This window comes from Stegostoma tigrinum, chromosome 14 (assembly GCF_030684315.1).
Source record: "Stegostoma tigrinum isolate sSteTig4 chromosome 14, sSteTig4.hap1, whole genome shotgun sequence".
Taxonomy (NCBI): Eukaryota; Metazoa; Chordata; class Chondrichthyes; order Orectolobiformes; family Stegostomatidae; genus Stegostoma; species Stegostoma tigrinum.
This window is the reverse complement of record NC_081367.1, coordinates 77,898,399-77,917,863: the sequence shown is the minus strand read 5'-3', so window position 1 is coordinate 77,917,863 and position 19,465 is coordinate 77,898,399. Positions and strand designations below refer to the sequence as shown.

Genomic DNA, 19,465 nt, shown 5'->3' with positions numbered 1-19,465 from the left:
ACACACACACACACACACACACACACACACACACACACTCTCTGTCTCACACACTCACACACACACACACACACACACACACACACACACACTCTGTCTCACACACTCACACACACACACACACACACACACACACTCTGTCTCACACACTCACACACACATACACTCTCTGTCTCAAACACACACACACACTCACACACACACACTCTCTGTCTCACACACTCACACACACACACACTCTCTGTCTCACACACTCACATACACATACACTCTCTGTCTCAAACACTCATACACATTCACTCTCTGTCACACACACACACACACACACACACACACACACACACACACACACACACACACACACACTCTGTCTCACACACTCACACACACACACACACACACACTCTCTGTCTCACACGCTCACACACACATACACTCTCTGTCACACACACACACACACACACACTCACACACACACACACTCTCTGTCTCACACACACACACACACACACACACACACACACACCCTCTCTGTCTCACACACTCACACACACATACACTCTCTGTCACACACACACACACACACTCTCTGTCTCACACACTCACACACACATACACTCTCTGTCTCAAACACACACTCACATACACACACTCTCTGTCTCACACACTCACATGCACATACACTCACATACACATACACTCTCTGTCTCACACACACACACACACTCTGTCTCTCTCACACACACACACACACACACACACTCTCTGTCTCACACACTCACACACACATACACTCTCTGTCTCACACACTCACACACACACACACACACACACACACACACACTCTCTGTCTCACACACACACACATACACTCTCTGTCTCAAACACACACTCACATACACACACTCTGTCTCACACACTCACATACACATACACTCACATACACATACACTCTCTGTCACACACACACACACACGCACACACACACACACACACTCTGTCTCACACACACATACACTCTCTGTCGCACACACACACACGCACACACACGCACACTCACACACACGCACACACACGCACACGCACACTCACACACACGCACACTCACACACACGCACACTCACACACACGCACACTCACACTCACACACACACACTCTGTCTCACACAGACACACACATACACAGACATACACACAGACACAGACGCACACACAGACACAGACGCACACACAGACACAGACGCACACACAGACACAGATGTATGGGTGAATTTATATTTGCAGATACATCCTATTTTGTTCAAAAAGCGCACAATTTATAGACAGTCAGTGAATGCGGCGTTTTATAATTTCCTACTTTAGAAGCAAAACCAGTCTGACTCCAATCCAAAACACAAACAGATTCAAAACAAGGTCTCACACCTAACATGCATTGTCTGACCTAAAATGTCACCTGTTCTTTATGCTGAAAAGAACTTTTAATTCTCTCAGGACTGGGTCTTGAAAGAAATTTGGGGATTTACATGTACATATTAATCAATTAAAACCTTCTCACTAATTAAAGATTTAACAGTATCTTGGGTTTGTTTAAAACATCCTCGTCAGTGGTGTGACCCTTTGATCTTTTACTTGTAAATTCTGTGTCTGATACCCCTCTCACTGACACCTGAAGAAGGAGAGAGTCTCCGAAAGCTTGCATTTTCGAATAAACCTGTTGGGCTATAACCTGGTGTCATGTGATTTCTGACATTAGCCAAGGCTTTACTTTCTTTTGGGTTTTGCTCAGAGTCCCTCTGTTCAGGATAAGTCCTGAGCGAGGCAATGCAATTGCCCTCAGTCAAGTGGTTTTCCCCAAGATCAGTTGGACTGGCCAGATTGTCCACTTCCATCAGAATAATCTGCAACTCAAATGCTCCACTTTCTCATTCTCCAACGACAGAGCCAGTTGTAGTGCCTGTTCGAAGTCCACTTGGGCTTCAGCAAGTAGGCAATTTTGCATGTTTACCTCATTAATCCCACATGCCAAACAATCTCTCAGCATCTCATTAAGGGTTAACCTGAAGCCACATACCTCTGCCAGTCATCTTAACTTCATCGAAAAATCCCAATATGGATTCCTCTCATTCTTGAATTTCCAAATACAGCTGGTACAGTCCGGAATTAAAGGAGGCTTGCCATCAAACTATTCCTTCACTAAATCTATCAACTCTTGAAAGGCTTAAGTATTTGGTGCCTCATGGAAAGCAGACTCCTAATGACCAAAGACGTTTTGGGTCCACAAATTGTCAGAAGAATTACTTGATGCTTTTCATCTTCCCCAATGTCAATTGTCCAGAAAAAATAATATTTTTTTTCCACATACTGGGCTCAGTCTTCGACAGCAGGATCAAGTGAGTCAAGCTTCCCAAATAATGGCATGATGGCAGAAAAGCTTATTCCAACTCAAAGACATCTGTTGTGACCAAATTTCTTCATGACCATCAACAAAGTTGCTGGAAAAGCTCAGCAGGTCCGACAACATCTGTGGAGGAGAAAACAGAGTTAACGTTTCGGGTCCAGTGACCCTTCCTTGGTCCCTTCCAGCAATTTTGTTTTTGTTCCTGATTTACAGCATCTGCAAGTCTTTTGGTTTTTCTTCATGAACATGCTTTTTCTGCCATCGTCACTGAAATAGCTCCATCCAGGTGATTAGCCTGTTACTAAGTCATTTTTTGTTTGCACATGGAGAGACTTTGACACTGATCCACCTCCCTCAGAGCCATCTCTCAGAGCGAACAGATGAACATTCCTGCTTTTACCTATCAACCAGGGCTTCCTGGTGGGATAGGTTAACACCCCCAGTCAGGGAACTCGTTTTCCACGATGCACACCTGGCTGACCCTGTTACAATCTTTACACAGTGAATTGAATTAAGCAAGTTACTTTGGCAAAAACTCCCAAGGACATGATGGGCCAAATGGCTGTAATTATTCCATGATTTCGCAGGCTGTAGAATTCTGGAAAACTAAAAAAAACTATCAATGTCGATAAGACGATGAAAAGAGCAAAGAATGTGTTGCAGGTGAAATTTAATATGGGAAAATGTGAAATGTTTCATTTTTGTAAAAAGGGAACCAATAATTTTACTTTGAATAGAAAAAGCTGAGTGACGTGGAAAGACAGAGAGATTTAGGGATTAGGTTCACGAAACACTAAAAACAGCAACTCAAAGTGCAAAAAGCCATAAAAGCCTGATGGAATATTGGATTTTATGGCAAGAGATATGGAATGGAAAGTTGAAATGTAATGGCAAATCTGTATAAAATCTTAATGTGGCCACAGCTGGAGTACTGCATTGAGGTTCTTGTCCCAGAATGTGAGGAGGAGATTGACATCATAGAGAAGTTGCAATGTCACTTCATTAGGACACTGCTTATTGCTCTAAGTAACAATTACAAAGAAAAAAATAAACATTTATGGCTGTTGAGTTTGGAATAGCATTGATTATGAAGCAATACTATTGATAACGTATATACAAGTACAAAATTTAATCTCATGTAAAAGTAAACCTTATGATTTTTGACTGACAAAAAAATTTCATTTTTACGTTTCATATGAAGGTCAAATCTGATTTTGCAGTGTCAGAGCTCAAAATTTTCAGAATAAAGATAACTCATTTAAAATGTAAAAACACAAATACTTTGAGTGTCAGTAAGAAAACGTTTAAAATATTTATACACTTGAACTTTTGATTTTATTTGTTTAGGTCATTAAAGTAATCAGATCATGAAAGATCATTGTATATTGGATTCTTCAGTGGAGCTGATTTTTATTTTATTCAATTTTCATTGTTTATTTGGATTAATTTGGGACCTAGACCAAGCATGCTCACCAACCCTCAATAACATTCCAGTGTAGGTCAACACTGTGACCTTTACTCTAAAAGGTTAGGCTCAAATATTTGGCTACACTAATTACTAAATTACTAAATACATGTAATGTTAAGACGATGAAAGCTGGGGTTCTCTTTGAGGGTTTTATTTACAGTGAGATGTCTTTCCTGTTATTATCAGGGGGTTTTATTTGTGGGGGTGCAGCACAACATTGAGTAGAGCTATCCCTCCAGCCTACTGTGACTGGAACAAGCCAGCAAGATAGAGTAAAACAGCTGGGATAGGGCAGGACAGAGCTAGGCTACCAGGACAAGCCATCAAGCAGAGACAGAGTGGGGTTGCCAGGACTGGCATCCAGAGCCATGCAGCGAAGCCTCAACCAAATAGATAGCCCTGGCTCTGGAAAGGTAGTCACTGAACCCCAGGTGGGAGGGATACCATAGGTGGAAAGGTCCACAGTCAGATGCTTGCTCTTGTCACCAACCCACACGCGTACAGGAAGGCAGGTTCCTCAGGTGGTGGGAGCGAGGTGTTAGAGACAACAACATATGTGTGTTAATCCCTTTCCACGTGGTGGAACCTGATCTCTTTTCATGTCAGCTATCCCTGTCATTGAACAAAAACTTTGCTCCATCAGGACTCGTGAGACAACCGGTACTCAATGGAATTTCTTCTTTAGCCGTGCAGGGTAAGCTCTGGGGCGGATTTCATTTCCATCCATATCAACCATTACCTGAATTTGGCAGGGGATTTTATAGCCAAATTCCCTTCATGCAGCTAACCCTTCACAATTATCCAGGCTTTAGACACCTCCCTCCAGTACCCACTGACTTATTTGCACAACTGTCAGTGGAAATGTGTGTTTACCCAGATGGAATTCTATTTTATACAAACCAAAATGAGCTACTTGCTACTGTGATTTGAGGGGAGGGGGAAGGAAAGATAATGGGGTGTTTCTCACATTAAAAACTAGCTGAGTTCACTCTGATCATTCTGCAGAGGGAACAAATATCTAATGGATATGTCACCTACTCAATATTGGTTCAGCATCTAAGTGCTGACTAGTGAGGCATAATTTATCAGGACTAATGTTAAAATGAATTACTGAAGCTCATTCATAAAAGTTGAAAAGAAATTGGCTGGCCACGTTTCCAATATGCTTTCTTGTCAAAACAACGCTTTTAGATCGATGAAACCTGAACAATACATATCGGAGATGCGAAATATAAACCCAAAGCACTTAAAATGCACAACACTTCTGTCAGCCTCTGGAAAAAGAAAGTTTAACATTTTGGTTGGAACTAATGATTTGAAGATTTGTTCAGAACCCTTTCAGAACTGATATTGCTGAAAAAGATACATTCTGTAAAAGCTCCAATAAAATAGCAGATGATAGATAGATTGGAGAGTTGGGCAGATAAATGGCAGATGGAGTTCAATCCAGGGAAATGCGAGGTGATGCATTTTGGAAGATCTAATTCAAGAACGAACTGTAAATGGAAAGGTCCTGGGGAAAATTGGTGTTCAGAGAGATCTGGGTGTTCAGGCCCATTGTATCATGAAGGTGGCAACACAGGTCAATATGGTGGTCAAGAAGGCATATGGCATGCTTCTCTTCATCGGACGGGGTATTGGGTACAAGAGTTGGCAGGTCATGTTGCAGTTGTATAAGACTTTGGTTTGGCCACATTACCAAAAGGGTGTGGATGCTTTGGAGAGGGTGCAGTGGAGGCTCACCAGGATGTTGCCTGGAATGGAGGGCACGAGCTATGAAGAGAAGTTGAGTAGATTAGGATTATTTACATTAGAAAGACAGAGATTGAGGGGGGACCTGACTGAGGTCTACAAAATCATGAGGGGTATCGACAAGATGCATAGCAAGAAGCTTTTTCCCATTGTGGGGGACGCAATTACTGGGGGTCATGAGATCAAAGTGAGAGGAGGAAAGTTTATGGGAGATTTGCATGAAAAGTTCTTTACCCAGAGGGTGGTGGGTGCCTGGAACGCATTGCCAGCGAAGGCAGTAAATGTAGACACGATAGTGTATTTTAAGATGTATCAGGACAGGCACATGGATGGGCAGGGAGCAAAGGGATACAGATCCTTAGAAAATAGATGACAGGTTTAGACAGAGGATCTGGATCGGTGCAGGCTTGGAGGGCCGAAGGGCCTGTTCCTGTGCAGTAGAACATAGAACATTACAGCACAGTACAGGCCCTTTGGCCCTCGATGTTGTGCCGACCTGTCATACCGATCTCAAGCCCATCTAACCTACACTGTTCCATGTACGTCCATATGCTTATCCAATGATGACTTAAATGTACCTAAAGTTGGCGAATCTACAACCGTTGCAGGCAAAGCGATCCATTCCCTTACTACTCTGAGTAAAGAAATTACCTCTGACATCTGTCCTATATCTTTCACCCCTCAATTTAAAGCTATGCCCCCTTGTGCTCGCCGTCACCATCCTAGGAAAAAGGCTTTCCCTATCCACCCTATCTAACCCTCTGATTATTTTATATCTTTCAATTAAGTCACCTCTCAACCTTCTTCTCTCGATTGAAAACAGCCTCAAGTCCCTCAGCCTTTCCTCGTAAGACCTTCCCTCCATACCAGGCAACATCCTAGTAAATCTCCTCGGCACCCTTCCCAAAGCTTCCACATCCTTCTTATAATGTTGTGACCAGAACTGTACACAATACTCCAAGTGCGGCCGCACCAGAGTTTTGTACAGCTTCACCATAACCTCTTGGTTCCGGAACTCGATCCCTCTATTAATAAAAGTTAAAACACTGTATGCCTTCTTAACAGCCCTGTCAACCTGGGTGGCAACTTTCAAGGATCTCTGTACATGAGCACCGAGATCTATCTGCTCATCTACACTACTAAGAATCTTACCATTAGCCCTGTACTTTGCCATCTGGTTACTCCGACCAAAGTGCATCACCTCACACTTGTCTGCAGTAAACACCATTTGCCACCTCTCAGCCCAGCTCTGCAGCTTATCTGTGTCTCTCTGCAACCTACAGCATCCTTCGTCACTATCTACAACTCCAGCGACCTTAGTGTCGTCTGCAAATTTACTAACCCATCTTTCTACGCCCTCATCCAGGTCATTTATAAAAATGAAAAACAGCAGTGGACCCAACACTGACCCTTGCAGTACACCACTAGTAACTGCTCTCCAGGATGAACATTTCCCATCAACTACCACCCTCTGTCTTCTTTCAGCAAGCCAATTTCCAATCCAAATTGCTATGTCTCCCACAATTTCATTCCTCCGCATTTTGTACAATAGCCTATTGTGGGGAACCTTATCAAACACCTTGCTGAAATCCATATACACCACATCAACCGATTTACTCTCATCTACCTGTTTGGTCACCTTCTCAAAGAACTCAATAAGGTTTGTGAGACACGACCTTCCCTTCACAAAACCGTGCTGACTTTCCCTAATCAATTTATTCTTTCCTAGATGATTATAAATCCTATCCCTTATAAACTTTTCCAACACTTTACCAACAACTGAGGTAAGGCTCACTGGTCTATAATTACCAGGGTTGTCTCTACTCCCCTTCTTGAACAGGGGAACCACATTTGCTATCCTCCAGTCATCTGGCACTATTCCTGTAGACAATGACGAGTTAAAGATCAATGCCAAAGGCTCGGCAATCTCCTCCCTGGCTTCCCAGAGGATCCGAGGATAAATCCCATCTGGCCCAGGGGACTTATCTATCTTCACCCTCTGAAGGATTTCTAATACCTCTTCCTTGTGAACCTCAATCCCACCTAGTCTAGTAGCCTGTATCTCAGTATTCTCCTCAACAACATTGGCGTTTTCTAAAGTGAATACTGTTGAAAAATATTCATTTATCGCTTCCCCTATCTCATCTGACTCCACACACAACTTACCATTACTATCCTTGATTGGGCCTAATCTTACTTTTGTCATTCTTTTACTCCTTAAATACCTATAGAAAGCCTTAGGGTTTACCCTGATCCTCTCCGCCAACAACTTCTCATGTCTCCTCCTGGCTCTTCTGACCTTTCTCTTTAGGTCTTTCCTGGCTACCTCGTAGCCATCAAGTGCCCTAACTGAGCCCTCACATCTCATCCTAACATCAGCCTTCTTCTTCCTCTTGACCAGAAATTCCACCTCCATTGTAAACCACGGCTTCCGCACTCTACAGCTTCCTCCCTGCCTGACAGGTACATATTTATCTGGGACACACAGGAGCTTTTCCTTGAATAAGCTCCACATTTCTAATGTGCACATCCCCTGCAGTTTCCTTCCCCATCCTGTGCTCCCTAAATCTTGCTTACTCTCATCGTAATTGCCTTTCCCCCAGCTATAACTCTTGCCCAGTGGTATACACCTATCCCTTTCCATTACTAAAGTAAACATAACAGAATTGTGATCGTTATCACCAAAGTGCTCACCTACTTCCAAATCTAACACCTGGCCAGGCTCATTACCCAGTACTAAATCTAATGTGGCTTCGCCCCTTGTTGGCTGATCTACATACTGTGTCAGAAAGTCCTCCTGTACACTGTGGACAAAAACCGACCCATCTATAGTACTCGAACTATGGTGTTCCCAGTCAATATCTGGAAAGTTGAAGTCCCCATGACAACTACCCTGTCTCTCTCACTCCTATTGAGAATCATCTTTGCTATCCTTTCCTCTACATCTCTGGAACTATTCGGAGGCCTATAGAAAACTCCCAACAGGGTGACCTCTCCTTTCCTGTTTCTAACCTCAGCCCATACTACCTCAGTTGACCAGTCCCCAAACATCCTTTCTGCAACTGTAACACTGTCCTTGACCAACAGTGCCACACCTCCACCCCTTTTACCATCTTCTCTGTTCTTACTGAAACATCTAAATCCCGGAACCTGCAACAACCATTCCTGTCCCTGCTCTATCCATGTCTCCGAAATGGCCACAACATCGAAGTCCCAGGTACTAACCCATGCTGCAATTCACCCACCTTATTCCAGATGCTCCTGACATTGAAGTAGACACACTTCAATCCAACTTCTTGCTTGCCAGTGCCATCTTGCTTCCCTGAAACTTTATTTCGGACCACCCTACTCTCAACCTTTTCTATAGTCGAACTACAATTTTGGTGCCCATCCCCCTGCTGAATTAGTTTAAACCCACCCGAACAGCCTTAGCAAATTTCCCCCCCAGGATATCGGTACCCCTCTGGTTCAGGTGAAGGACCTCTTGCTTGTAGAAGTCCTACCCACCCCAGAAAGAGCCCCAATTATCCAAGAATCCAAAACCCTCCCTCCTTTGTTCTTTCTTCTTTGTTCCTGTTCCACCAAACAACTATCTGTGTACCTGAGACAGTGTGACAACAAAAAGCAAAGTTGGAATATTAACAAAGTTGCTGACAAAGCTCAGCAGTTCTGAAGAAGGGTCACTGGATCCGAAATGTTAACTCTGATTTTTTTCCTCATTGATGATGCAAGACCTGCTGAGCTTTTCCAGCAACTTCTGTTTTTGTTCCTGATTTACAGCATCCACAGTTCTTTCGGTTTTTATTTGGGATATTAACAATATAGTTATGAACAGTTAAACTTTCTGTTGAATGTCTCAAAGACAACCCAAAGTTGGACCAGTTTTCATTTCCAAACGTATCCTCAATGCTAAAGTGAGATACAGTCCCACAGTTGATGGGCTTTTATGTGAGAATAAGATTGAGAAAAGGGTTATAATTTATAGTTTTTAAAAATCTGTCTTAGGTCTGCTGCAATGCTCTGGAGAGGCTCAGTGCAAGCTGGAAGGCGAGAGTGTCCCCAAGTTCAATAATTTTACAATCTGACCACTTCTTCCATGCCTTTTACCCAAGCCCCACACCCCAGCTCCTGTCATGAAATGAGTTGCTTTTAGCACAGCAAACCCTTTGTCAGTTATAATATAGAAAACTATCTAATAGGCCCCATTAGTAGCTATTGGTTCTCCCAGGCTGACCATTATCCACTCCTTTGCACACGTGCTGTTTTCTCTTTCTCTACATTCCATCTTTACCTTTTGTTTTCTGCTCCCCCATCACTATCCTCAGTATATATACCTGCATTTTCCTAGCTACAATCAGTCCTGAACAGTCAATAAGCCCAAAACATTGACTCTGTTTTCTCTCCACACATTCTTTCAAATCTCGTGAGGTTATAGAATCATACAGCATAGAAACAGACCCTTCAGTCCAACTCGTCCATGCTCGCTATGTTCCCAAACTAAACTAGTCCTACTTGCCAGTGTTTGGCCTACAGCTCTTCAAACCTTTCCTGTTCACGTACTTATCCAAATGCCTTTTAAATGTGATAACACTACCTGCACCCATCACTTCCTCTGGCAGTTCATTCCACTCACTAACCACGCTCTGTGTAAAAAAAGTTGCCCCTCCTATCCTTTTTAAATCTTTCTCCTCTCACCTCAAAAACATGCCCCCTAGTTTAGAACTAATACCCCTAATAAAAAAGACTTTTGCTATTCATCTTATTTATGCCCCTCATGACATTATAAATTTCTATCAGGTCATTCCTCAACTCCTGATGCTCCAGTGAAAAAGGTCCCAGCCTATCCAGCCTATTTTTATAACTCAAACCCTCCATCCCTGGCAACATCCTGGAAATCTTTTCTGTCTCATCTGCAGTTTGACAATATGCTTCCTACAGCACAGCAACTAGAACTGCACACAGTACTCTAGAAGATGCTTCACCAACATCCTTTTCAACCTCAACATAACATCTAACTCCGATGTTCAAATGTCTGGAGCAATGAAGACAAGCATGCTTAAATGCCTTCTGAACCATCCTGTCTATGCATGATGCAAATTTCAAAGAATTATTTACCTGAACCCTTCAGTGTCTCTGTTCTGCAACACTACCCAAAGCCTTACCATTAACTGTAGAAGTGCTGCTCTTGTTTGTTTTACCAAAACACAATACCTAACATTTATCCAAAATAAACTCCATCTGCCACTCCTCAGCTCATTGACCCAATTGATCAAGATCGCTTTGTAATCTTAGATAACCTGTTTCACTGTCCACTACACTATCAATTTTGGTGTTGTCTGCAAACTTACTAGCCACGCCTCCTATAATCTCATCCAAATAGTTTATATAAATGACAAACACAAGTGTACCCAGCTTTGGTCCACGTGGAGTACTGCTGGTCACAGACCTCCAGGTAGAAAAATATCCTCCACTTGTCTCCTAGCGTAAAGCCAATTTTGGTTCCAACTGATAAGCTCACTTTGAATCCCATGTGATCTAATTTGACTAATTAGTCCATGATGCAGAACTTTATCAAAGATCTCAAGCAATTTCTGTTTGTTATAAATGATAAGCATTATGCTTCTTAATTTGTTCTTTCTTGCAAATTGAGTGCAAAGTGCAAAGCTTCACTGAAATGTATCTTTTGTCAGCAACACATGCTCTGTCCAATGAAAAAAAGAGATGGTGACTACAGGGTATAAGTCAGAAGGGGAGTCAGAGTGATTTGATTTTTATTTGAGATTCTTGCTGTATAAGGTAGCTGGCCTGAAAAGTTTATCTCAGAAGCTTTGGAAGAGTTTTGCCACCTGCTATACAAATGACTGTCTCCAGGAGGAATTACAAAGAACAAAGAACAATACAGCTCAGGAACAGGCCCTTCGACCCTTCTAGCCTGCACTGTCACACTTTGCCCTTCCATACTAAAACTGTCTTCGCTTACCATCTCCTTCTATTCCCTTCCTATTCATGTATTCATCCAGGTGCATCTTCAATGTTGCTATTGTGTTCGCTTCCACCACCTCCTCTGGCAGCGTATTCCAGGCACTCACAACCCTTTGTGTGAAAATCTTGCCTTGCATATCTCTTTTAAACATCCCCCATCGCACCTTGAACCTGTGACCCCTAGTAATTTACCCTTTCACCCTGGGAAAAAGCCTCATACATTCCACCCTATCTATGACATTCACAATCTTATAAACTTCTATCAGGTTGCCCTCAACCTCCTGTGTTCCAGTGAAAACAAACCCAGGCTATCTAACCTCTCTTCACAGCTAAACTCCCACATACCAGGCAATATCCTGGAAGACCTTTTCCGTACCCTCTCCAAAGCATCCACACCCTTCTGCTGGTGTGGTCACCAGAACTGTACTCAATATTCCAAGTGTGGCCTAACTAAAGTTCTATAAAACTTCAACATATCCTGCCTACCCTTATAATCAGTGTCCCTTCCAATGAAGGCAAGGATGCCATCGGTCTTTTTTACTGCCTTATCTACCCGCACTGCCACCTTCAGTGAGCTGTGGACCTGCACACCCAGATCCCTCTACATGTCAATACTCCTAAGTGTTCTGCCATTGACTGTATAATTTCCACCTGTATTTGACCTTCCAAAATGCATCATCTCACAATTGTCTGGATTAAACATGGAGTGTTGGATGGCATGGTGGCTCAGTGGTAAGCACTGCTGTCTGTGTGGAGTTTGCACATTCTCTGTGTCTGCATGAGTTTCCTCCCACAGGCTAGGTGGATTGGCTATACTAAATTCCCCATAGTGTTCAGGGGTGTGTAGATTAGGTGTGTTATAGGGGGAGTGGGTCTGGGTGGGATGTTCCAACAGCCAGTACAGACTTGTTGGGCTGAAGGGCCTGTTTCCACACTGTAGGGATTCTATGATCTAAATTTCATCTGCCACTTTTCAGCCCATTTCTTCAAATGATCCATGTCCAGCTGTATCCTCTGATAATCGTCTTCACTATTTTTAATTCCACTAATATTTGTTTCCTCCGCAAACATACTAATTAGACCAAGATAATAAAATGTGAGGCTGGATGAGCACAGCAGGCTGAGCAGCATCTCAGGAGCACAAACGCTGACGTTTCGGGCCTAGACCCTGCCCGAAATGTCAGCTTTTGTGCTCCTGAAATGCTGCTCAGCCTGCTGTGTTCATCCAGCCTCACATTTTATTATCTTGGATTCTCCAGCATCTGCAGTTCCCATTATCTCTGATACTAATTAGACCATCTACTTTTTCCACCAAATCATTAAAGTAGACCATGAGCAGCAGATGTCCCAGCACCGATCCTTGTGGAACACCTAATCATAACCCCCCATTCCGAAAAGCATCCTCCCACCACTGCTGTCTGTCTCCTATGACAATGCCAGCTCTGTATCCATCTTGCCAGCCCACTCTTGATATCATGTGACTACACCTTTTGTACCAGATGAGGGACCTCATCAAAGGCTTTCCTGAAGTTCATGTAGACAACATCAGCCATTTTTTTCCTCATTAACCATCTTTGTCACCTCCTCAAAAACTTGAGCAAGTTAGAAACTCATGATCTCCCTGTACAAAACCATGCTGTCTATTGCGAATAAGTCTGTTTGCTTCTTAATGCATAGAGATCTTGTCTCTAAGAATATTTTTCAATAATTTCCTTATCACCAAAGTGAGACTCACAGGTCTGTAATTTCCTGGATTATCTGTTATCCTTCTTAAACAATGGGATAGCATTGGCTATTCTCCAGTTGTCTGGGATCTCACCTGTGGCCAACGAGGGTACAAAGGCATCTGTCAATGCTCCAGCAATTTGTTCTCTTTCACCTCTCAATATTCTGGGATAGATCCAAATAGGCCAAAGAACTTATCTATGTTGATACTTTTTTAAGACACACAACACCTCTCCCTTTCTAATAGCAACTTGGCCAAGAAATTCTTGGGATCATCCTCCACAAATTCCTTTTCTTTGGTGAATACTGACACCAAGTATTCATTTAAGACCTCACCTACCCCTTCTGGCTCCGCATATAAATTCCCTCTGTTATCCTTGAGTGGGCTAACCCATTCCCTGGCTATCCTTTTGCTTTTTATGTATGTATAAAATGTTGCTACGATTTTCCCTAATCCTATTTGCTAATGACTTCGCATGGCCCCTTTTCGCCCTTCAATTTCCTTGTTTAATGTCTTTCCTCTTTTTTATATACTTCAAGGGTTTGATCAGTTTGTTCTGGAGTTGTAGCTGTCAGTTCTACAGTCTTTAGCCATGTAGCATAGACCTTGCTAATATTTCTTAGGGGATAACAATATCTCTTATCTGGTGTTTATGCAGTAAACCAGTTTTAAGGTAATTTAACCTGTTATCTTGTGATTACTTGTTATTCAAAGTATGTGCCTTTTCTGCTGAAGACTTATTAATGTTTAATCCTTCACTATTTAATACTGGCAAGCCCCGTAGAATCGTATCACAAGATGTGGCAGCAAATCTACACAAAGCAGATCCTTGCAGAACTATGTGCCTGCTGCAGACATCCGAACAATAATTGTTTCCAGTCTCTTAACTCTGTCAGGTCCTGGAAGGAGATTTGTTTACCTTCCAATTCTGTCAAAATGTGCACAACTGAAATTTGTAAACTACTTTTTCTCATTTGACATCATGATGGATATGCAGTGCACTTTCAGCATTTTGGTTCTTGTAGCATTACGACTGACACATTGCTTTGAAGGTGTGTGTGTGTGAGCATCAGTTTAATTCAGTGGACTGTTAGTGCTAACAGGGAGAGTTTAAGTAAATTTGACAGGGCTGCGGGAACCAAGAGATGATATCAAAGAGGAATACCAAGGCATATATAATACTGGAAAGATAGTACCAGAGGAGGGTATAGTCATTCAATTAGAGTCAGAGTAAGGAAGAAAGTGATGAAGACTAAATCAGAATCACTGCAAGTATGTAAATACATGAAGTAAAGGAAATAAGATTGCTGAGTCATAGGCACAGATTGTCACATGGAAATATGATGCTATGGCTGCAGGGCAGACCTGACTCAATGAAGCGTAAAATATTTTGAGAAACATTGTGTCAAAGAAAGATAGAAAATGTGAAAAGGGAGAGGAGTCTCAGTATTAATTAAGGAAAGCAAAGAGCATATTCTGGGGTGAATGGTGGCTCAGTGGCTAGCACTCCTGCCTCACAGCACCAGAGACCAAGGTTCAATTCACATCAACAAACACATTGAACTGGATCTGATATACCAACCACTGAAAAACAGAACCAGAAGGAATACTACCCACCCCAGCAAACCGAGGCATATAAATACCACATGGGACAGAACACCGATCCTTCACCAGAGGCGCACTGACAGTGTTACCCAGCAAGGTGACATAACATCTGCAACCAAACACACCCGCTCAGAGAGCAATTCTACAGCCTCAGGATGATGAAAGCTCCCAGAGCAAGAGACAAAAACAATGCTAATGGTGGTAAAGGAGCAATAGTGATGTAAAATAGGTGCAAACAGAGGTAAGAGGAGAAAACAGGTCCATGTTGCCGAGATTGAAGCCAACAAGACACAAACAAGACTGGATGGTGGGGTTTGTCATCAAAATGAAGCCAGAGGTGAAGTAGATGAATACACTGTTGAGCCCTAGACGCTATAAAATACCTGAACAGAAAATTATGCACGGTTCCTCGAACTCACCCATGACCCTTGAGGAAAGAAATCTGCCATCCTTACCTGACTTGGCATACTTGTGATTCCAAACCAACAGCAATGTGGTTGACTCTCAGTTGCCCTCTGTAATGGTCTAGCAAGCTATTCAGTTGTACAAATTGCTACAAGATCTCAAAGGAATGAAATTGGACACACCATCTGGCTTCACCCTAGGCATCGGAAAACACAACAGCAGAAACAGCCTTGCCAACCCTGCGAACTAACATTTGGAGGTTAGTGCTAAAATTGAGAGAGCTGTCTCACAGACTAGTCAAGCAACAGAATGATATATGATCATACCTTTACAGACAATATCCTAGACACCACGATCACTATCACTGGATATGTCCTGTCCCACCGGTAGGACAGACCCAGCAGAGGTGGCAGTACAGTGGGATACAGTGGAGGAAGAACTGAAGATGGCAACAGCACAAAATGTACTCTGGGTTTCAATGTCCACCACCAAGTGTGAACCAGCTTGAGCAGTATTGCTATTGCTGGACAGGTCCTAAAGGACTAGACTGAGAGATAGTAGGAACTGCTGATGCTGGAGAATCTGAGATAACAAGATGTAGAGCTGGATGAACATGGCAGGCCAAGCAGCATTAGAGGAGCAGGAAAGCTGACATTTTGGGTCACTTGGGGACATTTTTTTTCTGAAGAAGGGTCCATACCCGAAATGTCAGCTTTCCTGCTCCTCTAATGCTGCTTGGCCTGCCATGCTCATCCAGCTCTACATCTTGTTATCTCTTGTGTCTGATAGACTGGGTCTGCGGCAGGTGGTGAGGGAACCAACATGAGGGAAAGACATACTTAACCTCATCCTTTCCAATCTGCCAGCTGCAGATGCATCTGTCCATGCCAGCATTGGTTATTCTTACCACAGCCCTTTTGGAAGCAAAATTCCTCCTTCAAATTGAGAATAATCTCTAGGTTATTGTGTGGCACTATCACCGTGCTAAATGGGCCAGATTTTGCACAGATCTAGCAGCTCTTGGCTGAGCATTTGTAGAGGTGCTGAGGGCCATCAACAGCAGCAGAATTGTACTCCTCCACAATCTGTAACATCATGGCCCAGCATATTCCGACTCAACCATTTCCACTGTTAGCATTTATGTGGCTGGTGTTTGGTTAGCTCCGTTGTCTGGACTGCTGTTTACAATGCAGGCACAAAGGCCACAATTTCTATGCTGGCTGAGGCTACAATGAAGGTCCTGCCTTCTTCACCACATCTCTCACCTGAGACATGATGAACTTGAGATTAAACTCACCACCAGTTGGCTCTTTCAAAGGAGCATGGGACGATGGTGTCTTCAGTTTTAATTAATTTATGTATATCGTGAGTCCAGCTCAGTTTCTGGTCAATGGTAACATGCAGGATGTTGATCCCACAAGCTCTTCAAGGGTATTGCTGCTGAAACTTTTCAGTTATACAGATAGGAATGCATAAGAAAAGAACAGTACAATGTTGGTGAATTGATATGTCAATGAAAACAGACCTGTTGACTTTGCACTATTGTTAGATTGTGTTGGGGTGAAAACTGAGCTTATTAGCATTCTATATTTGGAGTTCTTTGGGTTCAAAGAACTTTAGATTCTAAAATGGTGTCTGCGTCATGAACACACTGTTCTGATGAGAAAAAGAAAGGAATTGGTGCATGAACTTAATGACTGCTGAATGGATAGAGGGCAGGTAGATCATAATGTTAGTCACCAGGCAGTTCTGCTATTTTATAGCATGTTTCCCTCAAATTCAGGCAATTGTATACATCTGAACACATTGTTAAGCAGCACAGAAGAGCCCTGCTTCTCACCATCATCACCACAAGCACTATTTAGAGGGATCAATCACTTGCAGCTTAGTTGCTGGTGTCTAGCTGTTGTTACGATTTTCATATTTTTTATGAGTTGTTTCAAGTTTGAAAAGATTCCACGAAGCACTTAGATGCTGACATATGCTGAAGTACAAGTTCAAGGCTTCAACTCAAATCAGTTGCTTTCAGAATTCTCTAGAAATAGAGCTGGACTTGCAGAAAGATCAAAGGTTGCACAGAATAAGTGAGCTGCTGGAAGAGGGAGTATGGAAAATATACAAACAGGGAACAAGGGTATGCTGCTTGGTCCTTTGAAATGATGTTCCATTAAATAAGATCATGGCTGATCTAATTTGATTTGGAATTCTAACTTCTTGCGCATTCCTATAAGCATTCATCCCCTTGATCATCAAGAATTTATCTACCTCTGTCTTAAAAATATTTAGAGATTCTGCATCCATTGGTTTTTGAGGAAGGCTTACGATGCTGTGAGAGAGGAAAAATCCTCAGGTTTTTGAGAACTAAGAGCCCCGTTATTTTTAAATGATGACCCCTAGTTCGAGATTCTCCCATGAGAGGAAACATCCTTTTCACATTCATCCGGCCAAGTCCCTTCAGGATCTAAAATGCTTCAATTAAATCACTTCTGATTCTTCTGAACTGAGCTGGACATCGGCCCAGATAACAAAGTGTGGGGCTGGATGAACACAGCAGGCCAAGCAGCATATTAGATGCACAAAACCTGACGTTTCAGGCCTAGACCCTTCATCAGAAAAGGGGGCTGCGGAGGCTTGGGAACAGCTTTGCAGAACACCTGTGCTCAGTTCGCAGTAAACAACTGCACCTCCCAGTCGTGAACCATTTCAACTCCCCCTCGCATTCCTTAGATGACATGTCCATCATGGGCCTCCTGCAGTGCCATAATGATGCCACCTGTAGGTTGCAGGAACAGCAACTCATATTCCGCTTGGGAACCCTGCAGCCCAATGGTGTCAATGTGGATTTCACAAGCTTCAAACTCTCCCCAGCCCCCACTGCATCCCAAAACCAGCCCAGCTCATCCCTGCCTCCCTAACCTGTTCTTCCTCTCACCTATCCCCTCCTCCCACGTCAAGCCACACCTCCATATCCTACCTACTAACCTCATTCCACCCCTAGACCTGTCCGTCCTCCCCGGACTGACCTATCCCCTCCCTACCTCCCCAACCAAACTCTCCTCTCCACCTATCTTCTCCTCTATCCATCTTCAGTCCGCTTCCCCCTCTCTCCCTATTTATTTCAGTATCGTCTCCCCATCCCCGTTTTCTGATGAAGGGTCTAGGCCCGAAACTTCAGCTTTTGTGGTCCTAAGATGCTGCTTGGTCTGCCGTGTTCATCCAGCTCCACACTTTGTTATCTTGGATTCTCCAGCGTCTGCAGTTCCCATTATCTCTGGACATTGGCCCAGCCTGCTGAGCCTTTTCTCAACAGGCAATTCTCTCATTCCAGGTGTTAGTCTCTGAATTGCTTCCAATGCATTAACATTGGTGACCAGTATTGAGCACAGTACTCCAGATGCAGTCTCACCAATGCCGTGTACATTTGAAGCATAACCTCACTACTCATGCCTTCAATCCTTCTTGGTACAAACCATGATATTCTATGAGCTTTCCTGATTACTTGCTGTACCTGCACACTAACATTTTGTGCTTCATGCAGAGGAAACACCCAGACCTCTCTACATCTCTGAGCCTTGTAAACTCTTATTGTTTGGATAACATGTCTTTTTTCATTCTTTCTGCCAAAATGGACAATTTTACATCTTCCCATGTTGTGCTCCATTTTCCAGATCTTTGCCTACACATACAATTGGCCTACAACCCTATGAGGGCTCTTTACGTCCTCATCACAGTACACTGTCCTACCTCTCTTCATATCATCAGCAAATTAAGCACCCATTCCTTTGTTCCCTTCAATCTAAATCCATTATTTAAATTGTAAAGAGTTCAGGTCCCCACACTGACCTCTGTCACCCACATCTCAGGACATCATACAGAAGAAAGCAGTCAGCAATCATAACAATTCAAATAATTCAGATAATCATTCTCTGAACAGAACCTCTAGTGTTAGGGACTTTTATACAACACTGAGGAGAAAGGCACTGAAAGTGAGAGGAAGATTAAAAGAGAGAGATGTTCTTGTAATTTTGAATCGATTCAGTCCCACTTCAGCTGCTTCATCAATGACATTCCCTTCATCATAAAGTCAGAAGTGGGATGTTCACAGTGATGACTGCACAATGTTCTACAC

The 19,465-nt window shown here is 42.9% G+C and overlaps 1 protein-coding gene across 7 annotated transcripts in view; it reads right to left on the bottom strand.

The window, feature by feature from the left end:
* mecom (MDS1 and EVI1 complex locus) overlaps nucleotides 1–19,465 on the bottom strand; it is a 992,273-nt gene that overhangs the window by 718,535 nt on the left and 254,273 nt on the right. The gene's annotated exons all lie outside the window — the stretch shown is intronic.